General features: G+C 38.6%; 1 protein-coding gene across 6 annotated transcripts in view; it reads right to left on the minus strand.

Moving 5' to 3' along the window:
* The window catches only part of TM2D1 (TM2 domain containing 1), a 152,437-nt gene that overhangs the window by 113,517 nt on the left and 25,227 nt on the right, over positions 1-13,693 (minus strand). For 5 of the 6 annotated variants that reach the window (XR_012849951.1, XR_012849952.1, XR_012849953.1 and 2 more), the window contains exon 7: positions 5,768-5,822. The gene's annotated coding sequence lies outside the window, so the exon portion shown is untranslated. Of the gene's footprint in view, positions 1-5,767; positions 5,823-11,064; positions 11,918-13,693 lie in introns of those variants that run through there. The other variant, XM_075832720.1, reaches the window with a different exon arrangement.

Here is a 13,693-nt window from a genome sequence, read left to right on the forward strand (position 1 = left end):
AGTGTTATAATAGATATATTCTTGTATATAGGGGGCAGTATTATAGTAGTTATATTCTTGTATATAGGGGCAGTATTATAGTAGTTATATTCTTATATATAGGAGGCAGTATTATAGTAGTTATATTCTTGTATATAGGGGCAGTATTATAGTAGTTATATTCTTGTATATAGGGGGCAGCATTATAGTAGTTACATTCTTGTATATAGGGGGCAGTATTATAGTCGTTATATTCTTGTATATAGGGGGCAGTATTATAATCGTTATATTCTTGTATATAGGGGCAGTATTATAGTAGTTATATTCCTGTATATAGGGGCAGAATTATAGTAGTTATATTCTTGTATATAGGGAGCAGTATTATAGTAGTTCTATTCTTGTATATAGGAGCATTATTATAGTAATTATATTCTTGTACATAGGGACAGTATTATAGTAGTTATATTCTTGTATATAGGAGCAGTATTATAGTAGTTATATTCTTGTATATAGGGGGCAGTATTATAGTAGTTATATTCTTTTATATAGGGGCTGTATTATAATAGTTATATTCTAGTATATAGGAGCAGTATTATAGTAGTTATATTCTGGTATATAGGGGGCAGTATTATAGTAGTTATATTCTTGTATATAGTGAGCAGTATTATAGTAGTTATATTCTTGTATATAGGGGCAGTATTACAGTAGTTATATTCTTGTATATAGGGGCAGTATTATAGTAGTTATATTCTTGTATATAGGGGGCAGTATTATAGTAGTTATATTCTTGTATATAGGGGGCAGTATTATAGTAGTTATATTCTTGTATATAGGAGCAGTATTATAGTAGTTGTATTCTTGTATATAGGAGCAGTATTATAGTAGTTATATTCTTGTATATAGGGGGCAGTATTATAGTAGTTATAGTCTTGTATATAGGGGGCAGTATTATAGTAGTTATATTCTTGTATATAGGGGGCAGTATTATAGTAGTTATATTCTTGTATATAGGGGGCAATATTATAGTAGTTATATTCTTGTATATAGGGGGCAATATTACAGTAGTTATATTCTTGTATATAGGGGGCAGTATTATAGTAGTTATATTCTTGTACATAGGGGGCAGTATTATAGTAGTTATATTCCTGTATATAGGAGCAGTATTATAGTAGTTATATTCTTGTATATAGGGGGCAGTATTATAGTAGTTATATTCCTGTATATAGGAGCAGTATTATAGTAGTTATATTCTTGTATATAGGGGGCAGTATTATAGTAGTTATATTCTTGTACAAAGGGGGAAGTATTATAGTAGTCATATTCTTGTATATAGGGTAGTAATATAGTAGTTATATTCTTGTATATAGGGGCAGTATTATAGTAGTTATATTCTTGTACAAAGGGGGAAGTATTATAGTAGTCATATTCTTGTACATAGGGGGCAGTGTTATAGTAGTTATATTCCTGTATATAGGGGGCAGTATTATAGTAGTTATATTCTTGTATATAGGGGGCAGTATTATAGTAGTTATATACTTGTATATAGGGGGAAGTATTATAGTAGTTATATTCTTGTATATAGGGGCAGTATTATAGTAGTTATATTCTTGTATATAGGGGCAGTATTATAGTAGTTATATTCTTGTATATAGGAGGCAGTGTTATAATAGATATATTCTTGTATATAGGGGGCAGTATTATAGTAGTTATATTCTTGTATATAGGGGCAGTATTATAGTAGTTATATTCTTATATATAGGAGGCAGTATTATAGTAGTTATATTCTTGTATATAGGGGGCAGTATTATAGTAGTTATATTCCTGTATATAGGGGGCAGTATTATAGTAGTTATATTCTTGTATATAGGGGGCAGTAGTATAGTAGTTATATTCTTGTATATAGGGGCAGTATTATAGTAGTTATATTCTTGTATATAGGAGGCAGTGTTATAATAGATATTTTCTTGTATATAGGGGTCAGTATTATAGTAGTTATATTCTTGTATATAGGGGGCAGTATTATAGTAGTTATATTCTTGTATATAGGGGCAGTATTATAGTAGTTTGAGCTATATGCCGGATGTAAATGTTTGTATGGAATTTACACTATAATGTACCCAGAGGTTTATAAAAGTTGAATGTGTTCAAAAGTTGCGTCATTTTGTGAACTTTGTATAGCATTGGCCTGTTACACTATTTGGTATGGCGAAAATGTGTATGTTATACTTTTTTTTTATAATAGAAGTTAATGGGCAGATGGATGCAACAAACAAATATAAAAAGGAAAAAATAACATCACTTCCTCAAAGTAAACCTCAATTTTGTGGCCCAAACGTGATGTGAACAGAGCCTAATAGAAACCCCACGTCTTCCCCCATAACCCATCTCATCCACATACATCACCCAGTTCTGCTCATCAGCAGGTTCACCCTACAGTGTTCAACAGCTAAGAAAGTAATCCCATCCCCCCTCAGATACAGTCAAGGACGAAATTAACTCTCACAATGAGGAGACAACTCTCTGCTGCTTTCTCCTCTGTGTTTGTGTTTTCTGTCATTCATTGCTGCATTTGTTGCAGATTGTTTTTTATGACATTTGTTCTTTTTGCTCCCCTGTATTTGTATTGTCTCATTGTGTCATTCTGTTGTGCGTCTCCAATCTTCAAGGCTACACATCAAATAGGTTTGAGCTTCTAATTTTATACTGTATTTTTATAGCAGTCGGAGGTTTTTCTGATACATAGCTCCAAATACCCTTGCATAGAAAAAGTAAATGGTAAAATTCTACCACTAGGGGGAGCTTAGTGAACACAGATTTATTATTGATTTCAATAGGAGCCATAGAGCTCCCCCTAGTGGTGGCTACAGGCAGCCAGAATATTATTATTTATAAGGGTCGTCTCACCGGGAAGGGCTTGTCCAGATGGGATGTGTTTAGTTAGGCAGGTGATTTATGGCTCTGATCAGAAACACAATCCTCGGAAAGAAATCGCATATTGCACAATGTTTCATATATTTTAATTTTATCAGATTTTTTATGTACTATAGATTAAGCAAAAATAAAATTTTAGTTTTGTTATTTTTCTTATGATAAGATATTGATATTAGTTGCTTTACTCGCTAAAAATGTTCGTTTTTTAATCCTAAATTTTTCCATTGTTGCATTCCAAGAGCCATAACTCTTATTTTGCCGATGATTTAGCCGTATGAGGGCTTGTTTTTCATGGTATGAGTTGCGGTTTTTAAATGGTGCCATATAATATACTGGGAAACTAAAAAAAAAAATTGTGGGGTGGAATGAGGGAAAAACCGTGAATACTATTATTTTTTGGATTCCGTTTTTACAGGTTCACCGTGCGGTATAAACGACATGTTATATTTATTATGATGGTTAATATGATTACACCGATACCAAATTTATATTGTTATTTTTATGATGTGTTACTTTTACAAAGAAAAAAATAATTTATATTAAATTAGTTTTGTGTCGCCATATTCTGAGAGCCATAACTCTTTATTTTTCCGTTGATTAAGCAGCGTAAAGTCTTGTTTGTTTGCGAGGCGAGCTGAAGTTTTCTAGTAACATTTTGGGGTAGATATGACGTTTGGATAACTTTTTATTCCATGTGTTTTGGGAGGGACTAGGGAGGTGACCAAAGACAGCAATCTCCCTATGGTGTTCACTGGCGGGTTAAATAATGTGATATTTTGACAGTTTGTACTTGAACAGATGCGGCAATTACATTTATGTTTACTTTTTTATTGCGGGAGTGTATTAAACCTTTAGTTATTTTTCTTTTTTATATAAATTTTAAAAAATGTACATATGTATTTTTAAATGTATTTTTAAATATGTAAATTTATATGTATTAAAAATACTTACGAATTGAAGTGTATTGCCTTAATCTGCAAAGGCTTAATAGTAGGACACTGACGGCAGCCCTAGAGGCCCTCAATATGCCCCTGACTGGCATTGCAACTGATCCCACTCCAAAATTTTGTCACAGGGTGTGGGGGCAATCGGGGGACCGAGGGAGTTCCATCCCTCTGTCTAACCACACAGATGCTATTGACCGCAGCATCTGAGGAGTTAAATGGCTGGGATCAGAGTTATCTCCGATCCCAGCCGTTGCATGCGGGTTTCAGCAAATACCCGGAACCTGCCTCGTATGGTGAGGACTCCTGGGACTGCACCATATTGTAATGGCGCACATCCGATTTGATTGTATGTCAGATGTTGAAAGGTGTTAAGTGAATATTGGAGTTTCCATTGTAATTACTAATTAAAAATCTCTGCATGCAAAACTATTGATAGGTAGCGGGCCGGTGGTGACCAAGCTGGAGACCAGAGTAGTTATTTTTTATATTTTGCGTGTAGTATATATCACTAACGTACATCACTTACATCTTATTTATGCTCTGCATTTTGCAGGCGCCGACTGCCTCCACACCTCAATCCATGTACCAAAAACAGTCAATGGCTGTCAGGCTGAGAAAACCCAACTTCAAATAACCTATTAGAGAATTCGGAGTTAATAGATGGGGTACTCCAATTCAGGATCTCCTTAAATAGGAGAGGAAAGCGGCTACAACAAGCATCTCTGGAGGACCTGGCACGCCTTTTGATTTTAGTACTGTGTAATTCTTCATTTCCCCTGTAGGGAGAACGAGCTCTTGCTAACAAGCCGCACTGCATATTACAGCGGTTTGCTGGATGCCTTAGCAGCAGGGCACCCTGAGATCAGTTTATCATTGGAGACCCAGCTAACAAAAACTTTTTTTTAGGTACGTGTGATGTGGGGGAAGGGGCAGCAGTATTAACATCTTATTAATACCAGTTTTCCCAGTTATTTTAACAGTGACCAGTGCAGTATAAACAGTCAATTAATAGATTTAGACCAAAATGCATAAAACATCATCACCATTATAAACCTACTACAAAACAACCCTAAGTAAACAAAAACAAAAAAAAAAAATTTCTTTTCTGGAAAGTTGACCTTATAGAATTCCGAACTTTCAAAGGCCAAGCGGGATCTTGTCAGAGCTTTAAACAACGCATTTATTAATTAAATATATCTCTGCTTTCAATACACGCAAAGAAACAGTGCAAGGATGGTGCGTGAAAATGTAATAGACCACCACAGAGACTGCATCGCGCTTGGAGGAGAAATTAATCATTAATGGTCAATGTAAAATTGTAATTTTAAAATCAATAGGCTCCAGCCCGTAAAAAGAAAAAAAAATTGGCATTCAGATAAGAATTTGTAAGGTTCATTTTTAATGCGATCTTCTTACAGGGATCCAGAGTCTCGTTCTATGGTTCGCAGCGTTACAGTGTATCACTTACTTTTTCTTGATTTTTATTGAAATGCTCAGAGATCGGTGACTCTAGCCGGAATAATTATTCCAGCAGCTTTTTATGCGGTGTCAGAAGTCGCCGCACATCAGCTGGTGCCCTTTATTTAAAAATTCCTTTATCATTTAACTTTATTACAATAGACGTAGCCGATACACTCAGAGTGACAAGGACTATTTTCTTAATTACTGTACTTAGATAATAGCATTTGCTGTGGCAGTTCCAGTGCTATTCAATCAAGCGAGATTCGATACAAAAAAGCTGATTTGCCAAAAAAGAGCTTAAGCGTAAGTGCCTGGAGTCACATTCTATTTGCTTTATAAGGTAAAGGTATCTGCAATGAAAAGCACTTTTCAGAACTTTCTGTGTGGCAAATTCATTTCTTTTTAATATATACGAACAGTGTCTGGGCACCGAGGAGAGAGTTGCTTACCTCTATCCGTAATACTGCCGAGGGTTTCTCAGATTCATTTAAAGGCTATGGACACCTATGACATGGAAACAATAATTTTGATATATGTTAGTGGTTACCTGCAATAATAATGAAAAAAAAAAATTTCAAGAAGTTTCAGGCTGCAATCTTCATTCCCAGACTCCCTGATTTGCAGTTTGGGACCCGTTTCTAGTCTCAGACTTCTCTCCTGTGGACGTGTCCCTCTTAATGATGCATGCTGGGTGTGAGCCGTGTGTGTCCCGGCTGCTGCCGCCTTCACTAGCTCTCCTGTACTAGCACAGCTTCATTCCTGTACTGCTTTCTCCTATTACAAACCATTAAGGGATTTTTCTTGACAGACACTTAGGAGATTATTCACACGAACGTGGGGAAACTCGGATGTGAAAAACGGCTGCTTTTCACGTACGAGTTTCACCCGTGTGGGACCCATTTTCACTGATACCCATAGACTTGAGACTCGGACAAAAATAGGACATGTTCTATTTTTTAACGGACCCTTCACACGGTCCATTGAAACAATGTGAAAGGCCCCATTGAAATACATGCATCCGTGTGACGGCCGTTGTTTTAACGGCCGTCACATGGACGTATTCAACGTTCGTGTGAATAAGCCCTAATGCTGAGAAGTATGTCATCCTTCTTGTCTTCCTCCACCTGCAGAGCCTGCCATGTGTGCTACACAGTCTGTGTGATTCCTTTACCTCTCCATGTGTCCATAGCCTTTGAAGCAACAGAGTTTATAAAAAATAGAAAAGCTAGCAAAACAGAATAGGCCTCACCACCACTTTGGCTTTTGCTTCAATTTCCCTGCTTCCTGTTACTCCGTGAAATATACATTTCTGACTGCCTGCAGCCACCACTAGGGGGAGCTCACAGCATACAGATTTATACAGTTATTATTAAACCCAGCTGTAAACATATCTGTGCAGTGAGCTTCCGCTAGAGGTGGATGCAGGCAAATACTATTACTGCGAGTCGAGAACCAGTTTGTGATGGACCCCTCACACCAGAGGCCTTATACCAGTCACATGGTGTGCCACTATAAAACGTACACCACTACCTATATGTAACATGCACACACATCTGCATATACATACTAATTCTATAGAGATAGCAGGAGGCATTGTTATAGTGGGTCAGAGATTATATACGCAGCAAGGACCCGTGAGGTGGGTGGGGGGTAAACGCCCCTCTGCCACGTACCAAGACAACTACTTTTGCACAGTCATCACACTTCACGTTCTTTTTCATCTTGAGGAATTGCAGTATTACATGGACCCCATACAAATAAATGGTCAACCATCTAATACACTAGTCCTCCTGTAACCCCTCCCCTGAATAGGGTATATGGAAAGGGGCTGTCAACTATTTTCCATACATTTTGAATCGTGTAATGCAAAACTGAAATAATGTGTTACAATGAATTCTCCATTCTCTGATGGAAATTTTGATACATGACACTTAGGGGTGCTGGATCAGTACAAGGGGAACAGTTTGAGTTCATGGGGGAAATATTTGCTGCTTTTTACTTTATTAGTATTTCTTTAATTTTTAGTATAACATTCCCTTCTTTTCCTACAGGGAGTCCAACTGTTTTTTTTAGCTATCCAAGTGATCAGTTTTTCCTTTTTCTTTGTTGTTTTTTTAGTTTAAAACTTTTCTTTTCTTTAAGGGCCAAAGCCTTGAAAAAAAGTGTTATAAAAAGTATCTGGTTCTCCTTTTTTTTTACTACTTTAATTATGAATCATGTAAAGCAACCGTTTATATGTGACAATCATTTTACCCATGGCTGAATAATTCTTCATACATATGTCTTTTTATGCAGTGTAAAAAATATGGCGCATGATTAAAAAAAAAAATCTTAAATATTTACCATTTTAAATGTGTTATATTCATAGATTAAACTACAACAAATACATCTCTGCAAAAACAGTGCCGAATGTTGACAACATTTTCAAAATTTTTGTCAAATATTTTTGTAAAAAAAAAAAAATATACAGTTTATTTAATTTGTTACTCTCTCAATACAAAGCTTGCTCTAACTCTGGATGGCCATGTTTACATCAAGCGCGGACAGCCAGGATGAGCACTTTACGACAACGCTATTCCAAATTCATGTCATTTCCAGATGTAGGTCTTGCAATGCTTTCCATCACCGCACCTCATACAAATGGAAAATAAAAGATACACTTCTTTTAATAACTCAATCTTAACAAGAGAAGGGTGGGATTGAAAAATCTATTCTTCGAAAAGCCCATTACTCATCTTGAACCTATTCAAAGACCAACAATGAACCAAGGCCATCATGCCGGACGTTAATGGATATCCATCGTGATGATAAACTACGCCTGCAATCATTATTGTAAACCCTTGTAAGATGATTACAGTATTTTAAATCCAGGGCTGTGAATAAGTACGAGGGACAATGATGTAAGTGTTCCCAGGGACCAATATTTATCCTTCATATCGAGAGGTAAGCCAAGATACTCATAAACTCTTTAAAACCTTTAACACAGGAAGCTATTTATCACATCAAGCTCGCCTGATGCTCCGGCCATACTGAACCAATTAGGGCCAACGCGTTTCGTCATCTTTCATAAAGTTAAGATAAGTTTTCCAAGCGCGGTATAGTGCCGTAATTGAGTTTTGATCAAACACACATGCTCCCTAACCCAGTATGGATATTTAAAAGCTGTGAAATGTTCTGAAAACTTCAGACTTCACCATTCAGCCAAGAGGACAGGATGTACTCCAGCAAGTGAGAACGGAGGAGGGTTGTAACTTGCTACAGCTGTAAAACAAATATTTTTGTTCTGATTTTTTTTTTCTCTACTTTTGCCGTGAATTACGTATCTATTATTGTTTTTAATGGTTTTGTATTTTTTCTTTTTTTTTTAAAGACTTCCAGCGGAAAAACACACTTTTCCATTATTGCACCCCGCCCCACCTGATTGGCTATCCAGCTCTGCACTTCTGTCCGCTACTGATCAGACACCACCTTGAATTTTAGATTTCACCTCGCTTTCTTTCCATCAGATGACCAGCTCGAGCCAGTACCATTTCTGCCTGCTGTGGAGGACAGTGTCATTATCCTTGCCTTAGTATTCTCCTATACAGGATAAGAGATTATTAGTATGGAGCCATAGAGGCAGATCTGTGATTTTCTTCCTTACAACACTGTGATCTGTCTAATCATCAGCAGTAACCAGGATAGGAGTTTGTGTGTTCCATTTTCATCCCTGGAGTGTGTGTGGAACAGTCCATGTAATGACATCATACAGGAAGTGCTGGTGCCTGTATGAGTGGCACAGGATTACCTTCATTGACTCAAGTAGAAAAAAACCATGTCACCGAAGTCTGATTCAGACTGTTGCTACGCAATGACCACAATGTGATACATAGTTATAGAATCACTAAGAAAAAGAACAAGAAGCGGACACATGGAATTCCTTAAAGGAATATTCGCATCTTATAAAGTTATGGAATATTGCTAGGATATGCCATCACTTTAGGATTGGTGGGGCCCTGACCTGGGAGAATGAAGGAGCTGCAGCGCTGATTCAGCACGGTGTCCCTTTTTTGCTTTTCCATGCACAGCTGCACCCCGGCCACCCACTCTGCTGGGAACTGCAGAATGGCGCTATTCTAAGGAATGCTCTCAGGTGGCCGGTAACGTCGTTTAGCAGGGAAAACTTAGAAGACTGCGCAGCGCCAAATCAGCACTAAATGCATTTTGGTATGTGTCGTGCCAACTTGCAGCTTGGTAATCGTCCACCATATATCATGTGTTACAGATTTCATTGCTGTTGAGCTTCTATACCACTTAGCTTGACATGATGAAAAAAAGTATTCTTCATCTTCCAGGGACGCATTTCAAAACACTATGTGAAATTGAATATCTAAATGTAACCATAATCTAGCTTAAAATTGCAATGCGTTCTGTTCAGTTGACTGCAGTAAACAGTGCCCCTTATGGCAGGAAATGGTACTGCAATGTCACCAAGCGCAATTCACGGGACGTTCTGGGAGATAGGAATAAGTATTCTGCTAATAACAGCGAGTAAAAAGATTTACTGGAAAAAAAAAAAAAACAGCCTGAATTTGGATGCAGCCTTGCAAACAAAAGAAAAAAATTGATATATAAAATTCTTTAAAAAAAAATACTAGAAGAAACCATATAATTTTTGTTGTACAATGAACCCCTGATCAAAGCTAAAGTCATTTAAAAGACCAGTATGAGATTTTGAATACCACAAGAGTATTCTACTAGAACAGCAATCTCTAACCTGTGGCTCGCCAGAATGCTAGGAGTTGTAGTTAATGCAGGAGGTCACTGTGCTAGGTGATACATTTTACGAATAGATGTGTTAACCTGTAAATGTTCCATAAAATATCATCATGGATAAGGCTCCACAGCAATTTACTACATGAGATTGCCCCACAAAATCACAGCAATTTTACGTTGCGATTTCTTGATTTATGACATTGTATAAAGTGGAATGTTATACATCACACCACATTAAACATATGCGACTTTCTGAAATTTAAGGGCACATCCTTCCATGAGAAAAAAACGAAACACATTGCAATATTACACAACATCGCAGTTGCATGCATAATGTTGCATGAAGTTTTAATAAGATCCTATGGAGGAATTGCATGCAAGTTGCAAAATTGTTGATTCTTTTCTTGCAATTCCAATATCATGGTCGCATTAGATTTCATCCAACCCCGTAGCAGTAGATTATATACAATTTCACACCTAGCCTAATGAGTGTTACCTTCTAATATGCAACCAGACAGATGGAGAAATGTCTTACTATTGAACCCATGGACCTGCAGACAAACAGATGGGACTAAAGGGGTTTTCCAGGACTAAACGTTGATGGCCTATCCTTAGGGTTGGTGGAGTTCCAACACAACAGAACCCCGCTGATCGTCAGAAAGAAGGGACCACATCGCTCTAAAGCAAGTAAATGATGCTGAGCTGCATTTCCATATGCAGTAACATGTATGGAAAAGCTGTGCCTGGGTAAACACTGATGGGGCTTTATTTCAGCGGGGGTCCTGGTGGTGGGACGGCCGCCGATGGCCTACCCTAAGGATAGGCCTACAATCTTAAGTAGTATAAAAACCCATTAATATATAGAAGTTTGTTCTCCGTAGTGAAGAAATACGAAAAAAAAGAAGGAATTTCTGGTTGGGACCCACAAGTTTCTCAAGATCATCAACGGTTTTAAATTAGTCCAAGTCAATTAAGTTTGTGAGCCCTCCAATAAGTTCATGGTTTAATTTTATTGCCAGCTCTCAGTGTATTAACAGTACTTTATATTTACAAATGATGGACCCATACAAAAAAAAATCATGTTTATTTACAATACAAGACATCCCGCCAGGCTCGCCAGAATTACAATTTGTAGGTGAAGGTTCCAGCCCAACACCGGGTGACAGCCAATGCAAGTCAACGCATCGACTGAGACGGCAGAAAGAAAGTAACAGGTAACAGTCCGTGCGAATATATCAAAGCTGCAAAACAATCCCGGCACATTCCAGATCAATACAATGTTCTCCCGAAATCTAATGGTGGAAAGTTATTTAGCTGCAGCAACACAAATAGTCCGGAAACCTAATTCATTCCTTATGTTTGTGCGTCTCAGTTCTTGGCAGATGCTGATAACACTATGATAGATTAAAAAGCAATGTTCTGTTCTGAGCCTAGCCAGTGCAAGAAAATATATTTACTTCTCAGAACGCTGCTCTGTTTGCTTGATGAAGCCAATACCAGCGCATGCGGAGGAGATGGACAAGCCATTAGAACTTATACATTGACATCTTGGTGACTGGATCAGGCGTCGGGATCGTGTGAATCTCTGGGATCCAATAAAATGTAAATAAATATTATTCTACAGCAACTCCTTATTACAGTCTGTTTAGATCCTCAAGTCCTTTAATAGAAAAGCTCCTAGATTTTGCCCACAATGTAAGGAGAAACTTGACGGCCCAAGTTTCTCTTTCCAGCAATGACACTGGACGTTCCTTGGAGAACACAGAGTTATTTTGTAAATAAGGAGGGATCTGGTATTATCCACTGAAGAAGAAAACTCTCGACTGTGGAACTTTCAAGAAAACCTAAGAAATAAAAAAAGATATTGAATAAATTGGGGGGGGGGGGGGGGGGGTTAATTATTAGAGCTGGAATTCAGTCACCCGTTAGCCTGCAGGGAGCATTGCTAGGCTAGGGTTGGAACCAATTCAGGGGATGGATGGAAAGGTAGATGGATGGAATAGTAAATGGCGGAATGGATAGATAAATTATATGGAAAAGTATTGGGACACCTCCACATTACACCTACAGGAGCTTTTCTGATCTCCCATTCTGAATCCATAGACATTCATATGGAGTTGGTCCTTCCTTTGCAGTTCAAACAGCTGTCATTCTCCTGGGGTCTCTCTACAAGATTTTGGGTTGTCTATGGGAATTTTTACCCATTCATCCAGAAGAGCATTTGTGAGGTCAGACACTGATGTTGGGGGAGGGTGTCTGGCTTGTAATCTCCATTCTAGTTCATGGCAAAGGTGTTAGATGGGGTTGTGGTCAGGACTCTGTGCGGCCAGTCCAGTTCTTCTACCCCCAAACAACCATGTGTTTATGGACCTTGTGCACTGGGGGCGTAAGTCATGCTTGAACAGAAAAGGGCCGAACCCCAAACTGTTCCCACAATGTTGGAAGCTACAATTGTCCAAAATGTCTTGTATGCTGAAGAATTAAGATTTCACTTCACTGGAATGAAGAGGCCTAGGCTGACCCCTGAAAAACAACCCCAGAGCATTATCCCTCCGCCACCAAACTTTACAGCTGGCACAATGCAGTCAGGCAGGTAACGTTCTCCTGGCCTTCACCAAACACAGACTCATCATCAGACTCCAGATAGAGAAGCGTCACTCCACAGAACACGTTTCTGCTGCTAGAGTCCAGTGGCGGCAGCTTTACACCACTCTATCGGACGCTTGGCATTGTACTTGATGTAAGGCTGGCATGCAGCTGCTCGGCCCCCACGCCATGAAGCTTGCGGGCACAGTGTTTGCGCGGATGTTAACACCAGAGGAGGATTGCGCTCTGTAGTTATTGGGTCAGCAGAGTGTTGGTGACTTTTCTGCTGTTGCCCCTCATCACTTGGCGCCCACCACTCTAACTTTATGTGGTCTGCACTTCGTGGCTGAATTGCGGCGGTTTCTTCCACTTTACAATACTATCGCTCATAGATGATGGTGGAATATCTAGGAGGGAAGAAGTTTCAGAACGGATGTGTTACACCGGTGGCGTCCTATTGCAGGACCGCGCTGGAATTGAGAGATCTCTTTAAAATGACCCGTTCTATCACTACTGTCTGTAACAATGGGGACTGAACGAACCCGAATTCATTGATTGAAAGGAGAAACCAAATAATTTTGTCCATATAGTGTAAATAGACAAACAGAAACTGTGGAAATAAATTAATCTGTGAGCAACTAAAATTAAAACTATTCACCCATTCATTTGAAGAGATAGTTAGATCTGGTACCAGTCCAGCTGAGGCTCTCTATAGCTCACTCTATACTCAGTTAAAGGCTATGTACACCTTTGAAAAGGAGATGGGTAGGAGAGGGGTAGGAGATGGGTAGGAGATAGATTAGAGAGAGATAGAGTAAAGGATCTGCCAGACACAGCTTCTGTGTCGACGCCCGTGGTTAGTCAGTCTGCACCTGCTCCTAAGTCTGATCGAGTGACCCCTCCTTCTACCAATCAGGGTGGGAGGCTGAGGAGTGGTAGAGCCTATCACAGCCTGGCCAGACGGAGCTAGCTCCCGCCCTCTGTCTATTTATACCTTCACTTCCTGCTCCTCCTTTGCCTGTGATTCTGTCTGT

The sequence above is a fragment of the Rhinoderma darwinii genome, chromosome 7 (assembly GCF_050947455.1).
Source record: "Rhinoderma darwinii isolate aRhiDar2 chromosome 7, aRhiDar2.hap1, whole genome shotgun sequence".
Classification (NCBI taxonomy): domain Eukaryota; kingdom Metazoa; phylum Chordata; class Amphibia; order Anura; family Rhinodermatidae; genus Rhinoderma; species Rhinoderma darwinii.